Source organism: Ovis canadensis, chromosome 10 (genome assembly GCF_042477335.2).
Source record: "Ovis canadensis isolate MfBH-ARS-UI-01 breed Bighorn chromosome 10, ARS-UI_OviCan_v2, whole genome shotgun sequence".
NCBI classification, from domain to species: domain Eukaryota; kingdom Metazoa; phylum Chordata; class Mammalia; order Artiodactyla; family Bovidae; genus Ovis; species Ovis canadensis.
The window spans coordinates 42,189,277-42,206,226 of NC_091254.1; the positions used below are offsets into that span (position 1 = coordinate 42,189,277).

Here is a 16,950-nt window from a genome sequence, read left to right on the forward strand (position 1 = left end):
AATCATGCAGTATTTGTCATTTTGTGACTGGCTTATTTCACTTAGCATAATGTCTGCAAGGCTCTGTTGTAACACATGTCAGGATATCCTTCCACCGTAAAGCCAAACAATACTTAACTGTACAAATATACCACACTGTGTTTATCCACTGATCCACTGATGAGTACTTGGCTTGATTCCACCTTTTGACTATTGTGAATAATGCTGTCCAAGCTTTGCCATTAAGTAGACTCTCAGTAGGGGCTAAAGGTAAAGAAGTCGCCTGACAGTGCCGGAGATGCAGGAGACGCAGGTTTGATCCTTGGGTTGAGAAGATCCTCTGGAGAAGGAAATAGCAATTTGGACACTCAATAAATGTTACTATCCTTTGTCTTTCTTTTTAGAAATAATCAGTTTCTCCCTTGCTACTCTGAGAGCTTCCTGATGGAAAAGAAAGTATCTTATCTTTTCTGGGCAATTACCAGCATAATTTATGGGCTGGTGATTTTTAAGTAAACCTACATTTTTAAAAAAATTAATGTTAAATTTTGAAAAATTTTTGAGGGATAGTTGATTTACAATATTGTGTTAGTTTCAGGTATATAGCAAAGTGTTTCAGTTATACACATAGACATATATATAGTTTTTCAGTTACTTTTCCATTATAGATTATTACAAGATATGGAATATAGTTGCTTGTTCTGTATAGTAAATCCTTGTTTGTCTGTTTTATATATAGTAATGTGTATCAATTAATCCCAAACTCCCAATTTATCTCTCCTCCTCCTCTTCCCCTTTGGTAACCATAAGATTGTTTTCTGTGTCTATGAGTCATTTCTGTTTTGTAAATGAATACATTTATATTACTTTTTAGATTCCAAATATAAGTGAAATCATATAATATTTGTCTTTGACTTTTTGGTTACTTCTAGATCCATCCATGTTGCTGCAAATGGCAATATTTCATTCTTTTTAATGGCTGAGTAATAGTCCATCACTTTATTTATATATCTATACACACACACACACACACACACACACCCCACATCTTCCTTATCCATTCATCTGTTGATGGACACTTAGATTGCTTCCATGTCTTGGCTAATGTAAATAGTGCTGCTATGAACATTAGGGTGCGTGTATCTTCTTTTTGAATTAAGAGTTTTCTCCAAATATATACCCAGGAGTGGGATTGCTGAATCCTACGGTAGCTCTGTTTTTGGTTTTTTGAGGTGCCTCCTTACTGTTTTCCATAGTGGCTGCACTAATTTGCATTCCTATCTCCAGGATAGAGGGATCCCTCTTCTCCACATGGCCTCCAGCATTTTCAAAAAATATTTGCTTATTTGACACGCTGGATCTTTGCTGTGTCATGTAGGATCTTTCATTGCAGCACGCTGATTCTCTAATTGTGACTTCCGGGCTCAGTAGTTGCAACCAGTGGACTCCAGAGCACGGAGACTTCAGTATTTGTGGCACACCAGGCTTAGTTGCTCTGCAGCATGTGGGATCTTAGTTCCTCAAGCAGGGATTAAACCCACGTCCCCTGCATTGCAAGGCAGATTCTTAACCAGTGGACCACCAGGGAAGCTCTTCCAACACTTAATATTTGTAGACTTTTTGATGATGTTCATTCTGACTGGTGTGAGGTGATACCTAATTACAGTTTTGATTTGCATTTCTCTAATAATTAGCGATGTTAAGCATCTTTTCATGTGCCTGTTGGCTATCTGTATGTCTTCTTTTGAGAAATGTCTAGGTCTTCAGGCCATTTTTGATTGGGTTATTTGTGTTTGTTTATATATATATATATATATATATATTGAGTTATGTGAGTTGTTTGTATATTTTGAAAGTTAAGCTCTGGTTGGTCACATCTTTTGCAAATATTTTCTCCCAGTCCATAGGCTGTCTTTTTGTTTTGGTTTATAGTTTTTTGTTTTGTTTTGTTTTGCTGTGCAAAAGCTTATAAGTTTGTGAAAATATTTTTAACAAAGTGTTTCTTATTTAGGACTCAGCAGCATTCTTCCCAGCTGGGGCTGCACTGCCCTCTCTTGCTCTTTCTCTCTCTTTCTCTCTCTCTCTCTCTCTCTCTCAGATTTTCCCTTGAATCTCCCTGTTTTGAAAGAGCTGCCTGATGAGGCACCATCACCCAGCACAGCAGTGAGTGGAGAAGCCCTGAGGGACAGGTTTTGCTGTCGCTTTAATGGCTCTATAGGCCCTACATAAGTCCCTATATCCTCTGAGCAGCCGCATGGCTTCTTGTCCAGAAAACAAGTGATTCTTGCTCTTCCCATTGCCCAGCCTGACAAGTGACACATTTGGCAGGAGCAGGCTGGATGGAGAGAGTTTTTGAAGGTACCATAGAGATTGATAGTGACAGATAGAGTAATAGATAGATAGAGATAGATAGTGGCATCACCGACTCAATGGACATGAGTGTGAGCATGCTCTGGGAGTTGGTGATGGACAGGAAAACCTGGCGTGCTGCAGTCCATGGGGTCACAAAGAGTTGGACACGACTGAGCGACTGAACTGAACTGAAATGATAGAGATAGAAGGTAGAAGGCTCAATTTCTGAGAGTGGGAAGGCCTCCAGTTGGTCCCCACCTCTGCAGGTGCTTTGTCACTGCTGTTTGCGCATGTCACCAAACACAATGGGCTGGGCGGGGGGAGTTGAGGGGCATCTTTCAAATGTCTTGTGGGCTATGATGGATGGCTGCTCAGCAGCTGTCATTTCCAACTCTTTGCGACCCTGTGAACTGTAGCCTGCCAGGCTCCTCTGGCCGTGGGATTTCTCAAGCCAGAATACTGGAGCAGGTTGCCGTTTCCTTCTCCAGGGGATTTTCCTGACCTAGGGATCAAACCCACATCTCTGACATCTCCTGCATTCTCAAGTGAATTCTTTACCACTGGGCCACCTGGATAGCATCTAGTCAAATATTACTGATCATGTTCTTCATCCCAAGAAGCTATCTGGTCCATCTCTGTTTTTGGAATGGCCTGCATTTAGACACTTTAGGGAAATGGTATTCTGCATTCCTTTGAAGACACCTAGAAAGTGAGATGTCTCTGTTTCCCACAGTTGTTCAGTCCATGTATAACCCATGGAGTAGCCACATCTCCAAGTGATGAACACAATAACAACAACATAAGTTGCTCAGTCATGTCCGACTCTTTGTGACCCCATGGACTGTAGCCCACCAGGCTCCTCTGTCCATGGGGATTCTCCAGGCAAGAATACTGGAGTGGGTTGCCATGCCCTCCTCCAGGGGATCTTCCCAACCCAGGGATCAAACCCAGGTCTCCCACATTGCAGGCAGATTCTTTACCATCTGAGCCAGCAGGGAAGCCCAAGTGATGAAACTGACATCAAATATGAGGACTGTCATCATGTTCAAGCACCATGGTTCCAAACTCCGACTTTTCCATGGTCAACACAATAGAGCATTACTGGGTTTGGTATATATATATATATATATATATACACATATATATATATGTATGTATATATATATATATTTTAAATCATGATATATTACAAAGTGGATGGGTCACAGGTTACCTCAAGGTCACTGTGTAGAAAGTTCTCTGAGAATTGAAATAGAAGATGAACCTTTACTGGTTTTGTTTTATAGAAATTATGCTAATATTAGCCTTGTGGGATAAAGATGGGCTGGGAAGAATGAACACCATGGCCCAGACTTGGGCACTTTAGTGAAAATACGTCTGCTGATGAGCACGCAGTCTTTTATGGAAGAGTCTTTCAGTGAAAACAAGATTTCAGCAGTCAGAGACTAGCAGGCTCAGCTCTAGGTATCCATTTCCCCCCCTAATACTAATTTAATTTATGAATTCTCTGATGCACTCACTTCTGAGTTGGGTAAAGCATTTTCTTGTTCTCTAAATAGAACAATGTTTTATGTACCTTAGGAGAAAAACTGCAGTTAGCATCTAATGCTTCCAAAGGATTTGAACAAGGCTTATCTTCCCTGGAAAGCAGTCTCTTTCCTGATTATTATACGCATTTTTTAGTATGAGTTCAGTAGCACCTGAAACCCTTAACAGTAAAGGTCACTTTAAAACTCAAAATATGTGTGGTATTCTTAAGTGCAACCTAGCTGTTTTAAAAATACAAACAATGTACAGCACTGCAAATGGTCTTAGCAAGGGGAGGGTGGGTGTGTGTGTGTTTACGGTGATGGAAAAGAAAATCTGGGATTTATTAGAAGCTAAGGTTTTTAATAAGTTCTGAAGTCACTGATGGTTGTAGCTGGCTGAGGTAGTTATCACTTGGTGCTGATGTTCCTGAGTTGGGACTATTGGGACCATTATAGTAGAGTAGCTAATCTTTTGTGGCCAGTACTGCTTGCCTGTGTTGATAAGTATGATTAACAACTTTAAAAGCCAAATACATTAGCAAATGCCTTATAGCTGCCAGGAATGCTCATGGCCACCCACGCATCACAGCAAAATGAGGAACCAGTTCAGGATCCAAGCACGCCTGAACCTCTTAGATAAGCAGGCCTCCAAGTTGGTTCTGAGCTTGGTTTTGATTGAATCATGTAGAGCGCTTATTAGAAAGCAATCAGATAATAGCAAAAAAGTGAGGGATGTGGTTTTGGTTTCCAAGGTTGTAAAAAGATGCTGCTCATGATAGTTTGTGGAGAAGGCAATGGCACCCCACTCCAGTACTCTTGCCTGGAAAATCCCATGGATGGAGGAGCCTGGTAGGCTGCAGTCCATGGGGTCGCGACGAGTCAGACACGACTGAGCGACTTCACTTTGACTTTTTACTTTCATGCATTGGAGAAGGAAATGGCAACCCACTCCAGTATTCTTGCCTGGAGAATCCCAGGAATGGGGTAGCCTGATGGGCTGCCGTCTATGGGGTCGCACAGAGTCAGACACAACTGAAGCGACTTAGCAGCAGCAGCAGCAGCATGATAGTTTCAGAATCTACTTAGGTCTGCTTTTGTTCTGAAATTTCAAAGTTAACTTTAAAAGAGCAATTTCATTGCATTATAATGCACATGCATTAAAAATTCCATAATCCAATTTTTGATGGTAACCCTGAATAAAAGTCAGAACTCTGGGCTGCATACAAATTGAGCAAGGCAATGACTGGTGACATACCCTTCAAAGCAGTGGAAGAAATCCAGTTTAGAAAGTGATCAGCCTGACCTGTCATGTGACTTGGGGGCTTTGTTCCTCCAAACTGGGCTCCCTGGTTGTTGGCATTAGCATCATAATTAAAGCGGGCTTCTGTGTTACACCCAGGAATTGTGGATTTCTCCACCTAGAATTAAAGATAACTCCGTTGAAAACGTAAACCAGCATAATAAGGTTAAGGGTTACTTAACAGTAGGAGTGAAAGGAAAAGACAGGCATGGAATTAGGGTAGACAATCCTGAAGCACGCTGGTGCCAGTTTCCAAGAGGCAAGTCCATTCTTGCGGAATCGTCCCGTGTACTATTTGTGAAGTTGGCGTCGCCCCAGCAGGTAGTTTATATTTTCTGCCCACCTGTTGACTTTCTCTGGTCTCAGCTGCTGGATGCCAGAACTCCACATACCTTCCTACCACATGAGTGCCAAAGTAGGTTCCATTCCTTGGCAACAGAAACCACAAGCCAGCTCTCCAGAGCCTCAGATTCTTCGGAAGATGCTGCCAAGATGAATATTCTTTTTTTTTTTTTTTCATGGCTTATATTCTTCTGAGCCCACAGTTGTGAACCCAATTATTCTCGCATGATTTTATTTTCTCCATTTTCAGTAGGACTTCTCAATGTACAGCTAACTTTTTATGACAAGCTTTGCCTCTATTACTCTTTTTTTTCCCCTCTGTGTAATATAAACCAGAAGTTTATAACGTTTGGAATTTTACAAGTATTGAAGTAGAAACCCTACATGTACAGTGGAGCATCACATAGATAAGTCAGTGCTGACATTTTTAAACTGTACCTGATGTGGAATTAAGTTCTTACCATTTGAATTCCATGCACAGCTGTCATTGCTCCCTCAGTTCATTCAGAGCCCTCCTGCTGCCTATGTGCGTCAGACTTTTCTTATGTCATCTTTTCAGATAAAGAAAGTTAAGAAAAAAATCAGTCAGTAATCCAAGTGGTCAAGCCAGTTACCTTGATTTACTTCAAACTGAGAATATATTATAGTAGGTTGCCTCTACCTGAAAACATAACAGGCTTCGCAGAGCTTTCTCATGTTAAACAATGTGTACTAAAAACAAAGAGAGAATTTGTAATTTTGTCATGAAAAGTGATTTTTTTACCAGGAAAAGAAAAGGGATTAAATGTAGTAGAAATTATATGATAGTTTTGTGTTTTTTTAAACCTGTTTGTGTGTTACTCGCTCAGTAGCATCAGGCACTTGGGGACCCCATAGACTGTTGCCCTCTAGGCTCCTCTGTCCATGGAATTCTCCAGGCAAGAGTACTGAAGTGGGATGCCATTTCTTTTTCCAAACAGAGCTTTAGGGATGTTAAATGCTAGAAAAGGGATTTGGGGAGAGTTTGTTTTTAGAGCACAATGTAAACTTGAGCCTGTTTGGTTTTCAACATTACCTGGAATGTTTGCTACTGAAATTGTGTTGGAGGCACACACAGTACCCTGAGAACGAAACCACAAGTTGCAACTTGAAAATGGGTTCCATGACCCCAGAGGCTGTGGGTAGTCACAGAGCCCGCTTTGTGCACACCTGCTCCTGCCTGTGCCTGGCTGCAGGACCCCCGCAAACTAGCACACGTCGCTGCTTGCTTGTGCTCTGAAGGCACACGCACCCAGGCAACTCAGTATCCAAATCCGAAAGCTCAACATTTTCATTGCCATAAGTAAAAGAAACTCAACCATAGAAGGTGATATTTATTTTCTGCTTAAAATGGGGTAGAAAAAGAGCAGACTCCAGATACCTGTGGGCATGCTAGAGGTATAGTCTGTCACCTACAACAAGTTCCGGAACCAAATTCCACTCAATTAATTTTTTTAAATTATTGTATCTTTTAAAATTAGAGGATAATTACTTTACAGTATTGCGCGGGTTTCTGCCATATATCAACATGAATCCGCCATAGGCATATATATGTCCCCTCCCTCTTGAACCTCTGTGCCACTCCATCCCATAACTCTAGGTTCTCACAGAGCCCTGGTTTGAGTTCCCCGAGTCATAGAAGAAATTTCCACCAGCTATCCATTTTACATGTGGTAATCGATATGTTTCCATGCTACTCTCTCAAGTCATCCCACCCTCCCCACTGAGGCCACAAGTCTGTTCTCTCTGTCCGCGTCTCCACTGCTGCCCTGCAAATAGGCTCATCAGTACCATCTTTCTAGAGTCCATATACATGTGTTAATATACGGTATTTGTTTTTCTCTTTCTGACTTACTTCATTCTGTATAACAGGCTTTAGGTTCATCTGCCTCATTAGGACTGACTCAGATGTTCTTCTTTATGGCTAAGTAATATTCCATTGTATATACGTACCACAATTTCTTTATCCATTCGTCCACTCAGTTAATTTTTTCTTTATGTGAGTTTTGTGTTGTCACTCATTCCTCCATCTGTTCTTCCATACTGTCCAGGGTTTAAAGTTATTGGAGAGAAACAGGAGGGACAGACCTGAGAAATGACCCGTCTAGAAAAGTACAGGTGTGCTTCTGACTCCATTCTAGAGCAGTGTGACTTCTTTGGTCTTGCTTCCCTGGTACCAGATTTTGACTAAATAGTCGCTGGGATTCCATTGGGTTAAGCTAATAGCTTTTACTTTTGTTCATTTGAACATCTCTAAGACTGCTAAGTGAACAAAATGAGTCTTTGGATAATACATATAATGTGATTCTATTTATGTAAAGATAGTTATCTAATGGGTGTGCAACATGGATGTATGTACATATATGTAGCAGTGTGTATAAAATATGTGTACATACATATTGTGTGTGTGTGTGTGTGTGTGTGTGTGTGTGTGTACTCAGTCATGGCCATCTTTTTGCGACCCCCTGGTCTGTAGCCCTCCAGGCTCCTCTGTCCCTGGGATTTCCCAGGCAAGAATATTGGAGTGGGTTGTCATTTTCCTCCTCCAGGGGGTCTTCCCAACCCAGTGATCAAACCCTCATCTCTTGCATCTCCTGCATTGGCAGGTGGATTCTTTTACCATTGCACCACCTGGGAAGCCCATGTATATATTATACATACATAAAAAGTTATATCTATATATTACATATATATAAAGTTCAGGAAATAGACACTAAGCTGTTCATAGTGATTAGCTCTAGGAAGGGAAGTAGAATTAGGAGTTGTGGATAAAAAGGGGACTTTTGTTTAAAATTTTACAATGAGCATTATTTGATGTAATTAAAATATGTTAAAGAAAAATATCTATAGGTTATATTTATCAGTTATTAGAATGTATTATAGCCTTCAATTTTACTTTGTGAAGATAATAAAAATTTATTAATAGTGAATGAACCTATATACTACAGGATGAGAACCTATAAGACTTCATACTTATAATTATATTCATAGCATAAAGCAGATAATGAGTAGTACATTTCTGATGTGTTTTTTTCCTAGTTTCTTTATGCTAAGAAATTGGTGGATTACTTAGAATTCAATATCTAAAGCAAATATGACCAAAAGAAGCATCTTTGTCCTAGGCTCTTTAGTCAAGCAAACTTTGAACTTTTGCGGGTATTCTTAAATGCCTTATGGGTTCCAAGCTCTGTACCATCTTTATTAGTAAACAAAAATGATCAGATTGGTCCTGCACAACTCTTAGATTTTTTTTTTTGCCAGATAATAGTAGTCAAAGAAGAACTTTTGAGGCAAAAGGCAATTGCTCTCCCCCAAAGTCACAAGTAAGTCATATTGATAATCCAATGTAGGACCAAATTCTGTCAGATATATTGACTTTTATTAACAAGCAAACACACCCCTCCCAACCTAAATCGATTTATGTAACCTGTGTACGAGTTTCAGGAAGTTCCAGCTCTTCTTCACTTTCCTTTTAGATGCTTCAACCGCAGCCTTACATAAAAGACTCAAAAGAAGCTTGAGGCAAACACCCAGATTCCAAAAACAGATTGTCTCACCCTTATAGCCTGCATCAGGCAAGCAGAATCTTCTAGAAGTGATGGTTGTGGACGTGAACTAAGATTATCAAATTGATCATGCACAATTCTTAGGTCTTTTTTTGGTAAACAAGGGTGGCCAAAGAAGCAAGTTTTGAATTAAAAAAGGATCAACTACTGCTCTTTCCAAAATCTAACAACCAAATCATACTGATTACAGGTCTAGGCCTATTTAGGGCTTTTTTTGCTAAGTCACTTCAGTCGTGTCCAACTCTGGGCGACCCCATAGACAGCAGCCCACCAGGCTCCCCCGTCCCTGGGATTCTCCAAGCAAGAACACTGGAGGGGGTTGCCATTTCCTTCTCCAATGCATGAAAGTGAAAAGTGAAAGTGAAGTCGCTCAGTCGTGTCCCACTCTTGGCGACCCCATGGACTGCAGCCTACCAGGCTCCTCTGTCCATGGGATTTTCCAGGCAAGAGTACTGGAGTGGGGTGCCATTGCCTTCTCCATTTAGGGCTTTAGACTGGGGCATTATTAACAGAGGTTCAGATCAAGGTCTTATTGGGTTTTTACACTGAAATACTTTGAACCAACTTATATTTCTTGAACACTTTAATCCCACCAAGCATGCTAATCAGTATAACAATTTTCACCAATTGAAACCCATTTTTGGCTCTCAGAATGCTACTTGTGGATTGTTGATGTGGAGATGGTTACAAAGGAAGAGTTGTAACAGCTAATTCTGAAGTTCAGGCTCCCTTGTCAGGCCAGCTAGATTGTCTCAAGACTCTGAATGCTTTATCTGATGCTGACAGCACCTGGGTTTTAACTTAACCTAAACAACACACATGTATTAATAACACCAACCGTATATGCTCAAGTGTTTTAAAATACATTACGGATGAGTACTGCAATTAGCTCTTCTTACAGAGGGTTCTGTTACTTGAATTGCAATTAATCAGAATCAGCCTTTTAAGTGTAGTCATAATCACCTATATTTTTACTTTCTCCCTCTGGAATGATAGATGACACCTATCGAAAGCTTATACTATGCTCCATGCTCGTGTGTTAACCCACTTAATCTTCACAGCACCCCTAAGAGTTGCATTACTGTTATCCATTTAACAAGGAGAAATCTCAAGTCACTTGTTCATCCTCACGCTGCTTGTACCTGGCAGTTTCAAGATTAAAACCCAAGCATTTGGGACATGAGGTAATTTGTTTTGCTGCATGAAAGACAGAACATACTCTAATTCATGAAGCCATACTGCCTCACCAGCTGTGAAATCCTACTCTTAATTTGCTTTGCACAAATTCTGCACACAAGGCAAATTGTCTACACGTTAAGTTGGAAAGGCTCTTCCATTGACATGCTGTGTTCCTCTGTCACGTCCCCATTTCCTCAGTGTGTTTTCCTGTCTACAGAGCTGATGAGAAATGTTTAATTGTCTGGCCTGGCTCTGTACACAGAAGAAAACAACATCCCCAAGGAGTCATATCCATTACCTTTTGGATCAATGCCCTTCTAACAACACACAGCAGCCATAGACCCCCAGGGTTTGCTGTTGAAGTTCCACACCCCTCCTGTGAGGCTAGAATTTATTTTTCCTGTGTGATCACTAAAGATGTCCTATTGTTGAAAAGAAAGGAATTGATGATTGAAGTATTAGTCCTCAGCTTAGGAATTACAAAACTGAGGGCCAGCAGATCAGGCCTAATTATTATTGCTGTTCTTCCTACATGAACTTGCACTGTACTTACACTTGGGCATGGAAATTACTTGTGATACATAGATGACTTCTTATGCCTAGAATTTTGATAAAAATGGGAAGCTTCAGATGTCATGCCTTTTATGATGCCACCTCGTTTGATCCTTAAAAGCATTTCGGTCCCAAACATGGACAGTGTTCCTTTTCAAGTACTGATTTACCTGGGACACACGGCTATTGGTCTTTTGACCATGAACATAGGCAGAGTTGGGTTAGACAGGTTTCTGACATCTTCCAGTTGATGGTTGTGGGCAGAACTCACACATACATGTGGCTAGGTCATACAGTGCCTAGGTTGACAGGAGCCAATCTGAAAGCAAAATTCAAATCCTGAGTCCCACCCGGTGCTCATTCCACTCCTGAGTATTTTTCTTTGCCGTAAATTCACTCCCTGGCTACAACTTCTCTTCTACACATACTCCTTAACCACTGGCAGTCTGGTGCCTATCCCAGTACTCTGCCTCAGCTTCCTGGTGTGTGTGCATGCCCAGTCGCTCAGTCACATCCAACTTTTTGCTACCCCATGGACTGTAGCCCATCAGGCTCCTCTGTCCATGGGGATTGTCAAAGCTAGAATACTGGAGTGAGTTGCCATGCCCTCCTCCAGGGGATCTTCCCAATCCAGGGATCAAACCCAGGTCTCCCACATTGCAGGTGGATTCTTTACCGTCTGAGCCACCAGGAAAGCCCAAGAATACTGGAGTGGGTAATCTATTCCTTCTCCAGGGGATCTTCCCAACCCAGGAATCGAACCAGGGTCTCCTGCCTTGCAGGTGGTGCCTCGTGTATATTTTAGATGTCTGCATATAGAATTTCATTCTATGAAGGTACCTTAATTTATTCGTAAGGTCTCTGATGGTGGGCATTTAGGTAGTTTGCAGTCTTTGGTGATTACAAATAATACTGAAATTAAAAGTTGGGTGTTTTGGGTTTTTTTGTACATATGCCTGCAAATATCTCCAGAAAAAAAAATTTATCAAGGTAGTATTTTTTTTTTTTTGGTCTCACTGTTCGACATTCAGGGACCTCATTTCTCCAGCCAGGGATCAAACCCATGCCCCCTGCACTGAGAGCATGGAGTCTTAACCACTGGACTTCCAGGGAAGTCCCTCAAGGTAGTATTTTCTTTTACTTATATGCTTAGACTCTCTTAGCTATGCAGCTGCCTATAGAACCATTCCTTTTTAACCCTCATCCTTCAAATTTGAGTCTTTATGACCTGTCACTTAAATTATTACAATAGCCTCCTAAGTGCTTCAGTCTGCCTACTCTCTCCTTTGTGCTGTGTGCTTCAGTCGTGTCCGACTCTTTGTGACTCTGTGGACTGTAGCCCACCAGGCTCCTCTGCCCATGAGATTCTCTGGGCAAGAATACTGGATTGGGTTGCCATGCCCTCCTCCAGGGGATCTTCCCAACCCAGGGACTGAACCTGCATCTCCCACATTGAAGGCAGATTCTTTACAGCTGAGCCACTGGAGAAGCCTCACTCTCTCCTTTATAATCAGTCCTAAATAGGGTTTCTTGATTTCACTGCTCAGATTATGTTACAGTCATCCTCAAAGATCTCCAAAGGCTCATGACTGCTGGTTGAACTTAGTATAAACTCGCCACACCCTCTCCCGGCGCTCAAGACCACACCACAACATGGTTCCTCCTTGTCTTGGGAGTCTCTTACCCCCGTGATTGTCCCATATGTTCCCTGTGCTTCAGCGGGAGCAGATGGTTCACCATTTCCAGAGCTTGCTCTGTCCCTGCCTCTGTGCCTTTGGGCTCATTCTTTGCTGCGGAAGAGCCCTCCTCTTTCACGTGTCCTCCTTCATCTCTGCCCACGCAGATCCTCCCCAGACTTGAATGCTGCCACCCCAGTCGTGTTTTCTGCTTCTCCTACCCCCCACTCCCCAAACGACGTGATCTCTCCCCCTTGCGCCCCAGCTGCACTCTCCCTCCCCCCCTGTTCTCATATCCTCTTTTGGATTGTAATCCTTCGTGGTGCCTGTGGTGAACCTGCTGCTGCAAGCATGTATCTGCTGAAAGCCTGTAGAATGCCTTGCATATCATAGAGGTGCAAAAGAATTCATTAGGTTAGATCTTCACACTCGGTAAATTCTCTTACCCCAAACTGATCTAATCTTTCAGCTTGTGGGAAAGAGATCATACACCTGAAGCCATTATCAAAGTAGGTTAACTTTCCAGTGCATTTGGTCAAGAACTCAAAAACACACTGGCAGTGGGAGGCAGGCTGAGTAGGAGTAGGAACCCAATGCATCTGCCTTTCCTTGCCCCTGGTGGGTCCACAGCTGCCCCTGACACAGCCCACACGGAGCAGAGTTCCTCTGGATTTGGAAAGCTTACTTCTTGCCAGCCACAGCCAACAAGGACTTCCATCCCCTATTAGGAAAAATTTACTCTAACAATCCATGTCCTTTCATTAAAGGGATGTTTGTAAACATCCTGGTTCCTGACTCACACTCATGTCAGCAGATGGCATTCTCATGGGAAGACATGAGGAGGGGGAGATGGTTAGGGGTGAGTGTAGAAGGCTGGATCAGATCACGGGTCCACAAGCAAAGATCCTCTCTTTTGAGTGACGCAGAAAGCTGCTTTCCCCACAAATCCCAACCTCACATTTGACAGTACTGGAAGAACACACATGGAGTCTCAGCCTTGAAGAACCTGATTTTCCGACTGCAAGCCTGGGTTTCTCGCTCTCATCTGCAATTCCTCATGTACAGTGAGTGGCTCTTATCTAGTTCAGTTTCTCACTCATTCACATATTCAGTGAACACCAATTCTGTATGTCCCTGCTCTTAAGGGACTCAAAGACTGATGAGACGTGATGGTTCCCAGATTCTTTTGTGAAAATGCAGAAGGACAATTAAGGTTTCAGAGTTACTACTCAACCCCATCCTGACCTATGCTTACCACGTCTGCCCTCACTGTACAGGTCAGATATTCAAAATCTGAGTTATTCTTATCCTCAGCATGCACTTGGTACCCTGAATGTTATTCCCAGAATCTTTATCTTTACCTTTCCTTACCACAGGCAGTGGTATTTTGTTTGATACCATCCTTTGCCAGATTCAATAGTATTTAATATCCTCTCTGTTGTTGAAAAGAACAATACAAAAGTTGAAATAGTAACAACAGCATATATTATCATCTTATTTTAATTTTGAAATCACCTGTCTGGTCTCTGATCTCTGTGCCTTTTTTGTTTGGGGCCACTGTCCAAGCCACTGTGACTTGAATCCAAGTCCTCTGACTCTGGGTCCTGGTGCAGTCTTCAAATCCTTAGCCTTATTTTAGCAGCACTCACGAGGCTATTTCAGAGAAGGCAATGGCACCCCACTCCAGTACTCTTGCCTGGAAAATCCCATGGACGGAGGAGCCTGGTGGGCTGCAGTCCACGGGGTTGCTGAGGGTCAGACACGACTGAGCGACTTCACTTTCACTTTTCACTTTCATGCATTGGAGAAGGAAATGGCAACCCACTCCAGTGTTCTTGCCTGGAGAATCCCAGGGATGGGGGAGCCTGGTGGGCTGCCATCTATGGGGTCGCCCAGAGTCAGACATGACTGAAGTGACTTAGCAGCAGCAACGAGGCTATTTGCAATAACCATTTAGCCTTTCTACCTGATCAGGTTTGACTACTGTTGACTGTGCAGAGTATATAAACCTGAAAGTGCCCCCTATGCCCTAGTGATTCCAGAGCAGACTGGTGTTACATGGTCAACTATACTTGGTAGAGCAGTCTTCTCTCTCTCTTGAACCTGAAAGCATCCCATGCCTTCTCTTGACTCACTGACTTCATTGGTAGTATGAGTACCAGCAGATCCTGTCTCTCAGGGGTTACAGTGTCATCTAAATGTGGATGATGACCTCTGTTTTAGGATAGAAAAGTGCAAGCACACCAATCTGATACTCTTTTATTTGGATTTTTTTCCATTTCCTCCTTGGAATAAGTTTTCATAATTTTAACATGTTAAAAAATATTTGGTCATGTTCATACGTGTGTGTGTGTGTGTGTGTTTCAGTCACAGGCATCTTCTTTTGAGACTCACTAGGCATGGAAAAACCTAAGCCTGGTGAAAATGCTTCCTCCTGCCCTGTGAAGTTTCAGGTCAGCTAACCATGGGGTTTGTTATATAACCTACACACCAGGCACTGGCACGAGGGGACCTCAGGGAAAGATCGCCTCTCTTGGTTTGTGACTGGCAGCTTTTTCCTCTAGTATGTGCCGTAGCTACAGAGCCAGATTGGAAGGAGAGGATTTATAGGAAATCCAGCTGTGAGTTTTCGGGGTTTTTTTTCCTCTTAGAGCTGGAGGCGGGGCCAAAACCAACCTCAAACCAGGCACACCATTGATCAGGCTAGAATGATGTGGAACACAGTCTCACAGACAACAGCTAAGCACAGGGGAAATATTAGCTGGCAGAGATAACAAGAGGAAACACTCAGTGACAGACGCACCATCTGTCAGTTTCGGAGAAGCAATTTTCAAGAAGGCAGAAAATGAAGAAGAGAGTGGTTTTGTTTCAAAGGTACAGCACAGCCTTAAGGACGTTTTAAACAAAGTGAGCCTGTATTTCATAGAAGAGGTCCTGGCGGTGGGTAAGACAGCGGTTACTTCCTAGCTGTACTGGGAGTTTTTGTTATTGATACATAAAGTTTTCTTTGTAGTATACTTGATATCTAAAAGGACAGTCTTTTAACAAGAACTTGATTTAAAATGGAAATCAGTGTCTCATTTTGATTATTCACTTTAAAGACATTGGAAAGTTACAGGAAGATACTTATTTACTCTATTTAACCTCAGAGAATTGCTTTTATCTCAGATAGACTAGAGATACTGATATCAGAACTGTCTTATTTTTTTTTTTGAACTATGGGCTAAATTACCGGAATCATTCCTTAAAGGTAATTTAGTGAGAAAGTACCCATCTCTCAGATTTAAGAGGCTGACAGAAAATGCTGTCTATTGGATCTTTACTTCCCTGGGATCAGTTGCATAAATAGTCATAAATGTGATCTAAACTTCTACGTGCCTTTCCTAGTAACGTTATTGTGTTGATGTAGTTTTTAAAGGAGGCTGCTTCTTAATCTTCTTTATAAGCTGCTATGTGAAACAGTCCTGCTGTGTGTGTTTAATACATTTTCAAAAGTGTTAGTTTTAGAACAAAGTTGGACTTGTGCTGTTTGTGTTGTTGTATGTTATATCTAAGTAGTCTGCATTTGATGTCACATGTCATACGTTTTGTTACGCTGAGATTTGTGTAGTTCCGAACAGGTCAACAGCAGTGCTTTGGAATCATAAGCTTACATGAGCAATAGCAAGAAGTTTTGAGGCGGATCACAGGAGCCCCTGTATTAGAAAAAGGCAGTTCTCTTACAGTTCACACAGGCAAAAGGGGCTTGTTTTGCCTCAGCGTTAGCCAACTGTCTAGTCCAAACCAGAAGTGGAAGCACTGGCTGTAAACTCGCAAAACCACTCAGTGTTATGGCCCAATATGGATGTCAGAACTTTGTAGCATGTGTGGGAACATGGCTGCAGTCCAACGTCTGGAATCATTTATCTTCTGGGAGAGACCAGAAGACAACTGCTTCATGCATTTTACAGAAATCCTTGCTGATTGATTTCATTTACATAGGGCAAGCACAGTGACTGATGGTGGGGCGACCACAAGTGGGGGAGAAGTATTGATCTATTTCTGCTTTTCCTGACATCCTGATCTCATTAGTGTCCCGGCACCTTTGAATGAGATTGTGCCATTACAAGCAACCATATGGTTTCTACAGGGGCCTTTCCACCCGTTTCATAATAAATGCCACATTGATGTCTTTTCTCATTGCGGGGAGTCAGAAACTGAAAGTTGAACATTTGTCTTGCTGTCTTTTCAGAAGTCTAACCTATTTCCTATTAGATTTGAAGAGTAAGAGAAAGAAAATACCAGTAGACACAGTTCTCCTTAGGCTCATGGCAGCTTAGGCAGTGACATTTTAGAGATGTGTGCAAGACAGTCTTTCTGAAATTCTGGAACATACTCTTCGTGATGCATGGACTCGTATCCATGTGTGAGGATATCAGCTTTGCCAGCCAATATTTTCCGGAGAGCTAAGTTCACAT

At 42.0% G+C, this 16,950-nt stretch overlaps 1 protein-coding gene across 12 annotated transcripts in view; it reads left to right on the plus strand.

Moving 5' to 3' along the window:
* The window catches only part of STARD13 (StAR related lipid transfer domain containing 13), a 505,433-nt gene that overhangs the window by 390,564 nt on the left and 97,919 nt on the right, over nt 1–16,950 (plus strand). For 2 of the 12 annotated variants that reach the window (XM_069601580.1, XM_069601581.1), the window contains exon 1: nt 15,198–15,367. The exons of 9 other annotated variants lie outside the window; for them this stretch is intronic. The gene's annotated coding sequence lies outside the window, so the exon portion shown is untranslated. Of the gene's footprint in view, nt 1–15,197; nt 15,438–16,950 lie in introns of those variants that run through there. One more of the 12 variants, XM_069601583.1, reaches the window with a different exon arrangement.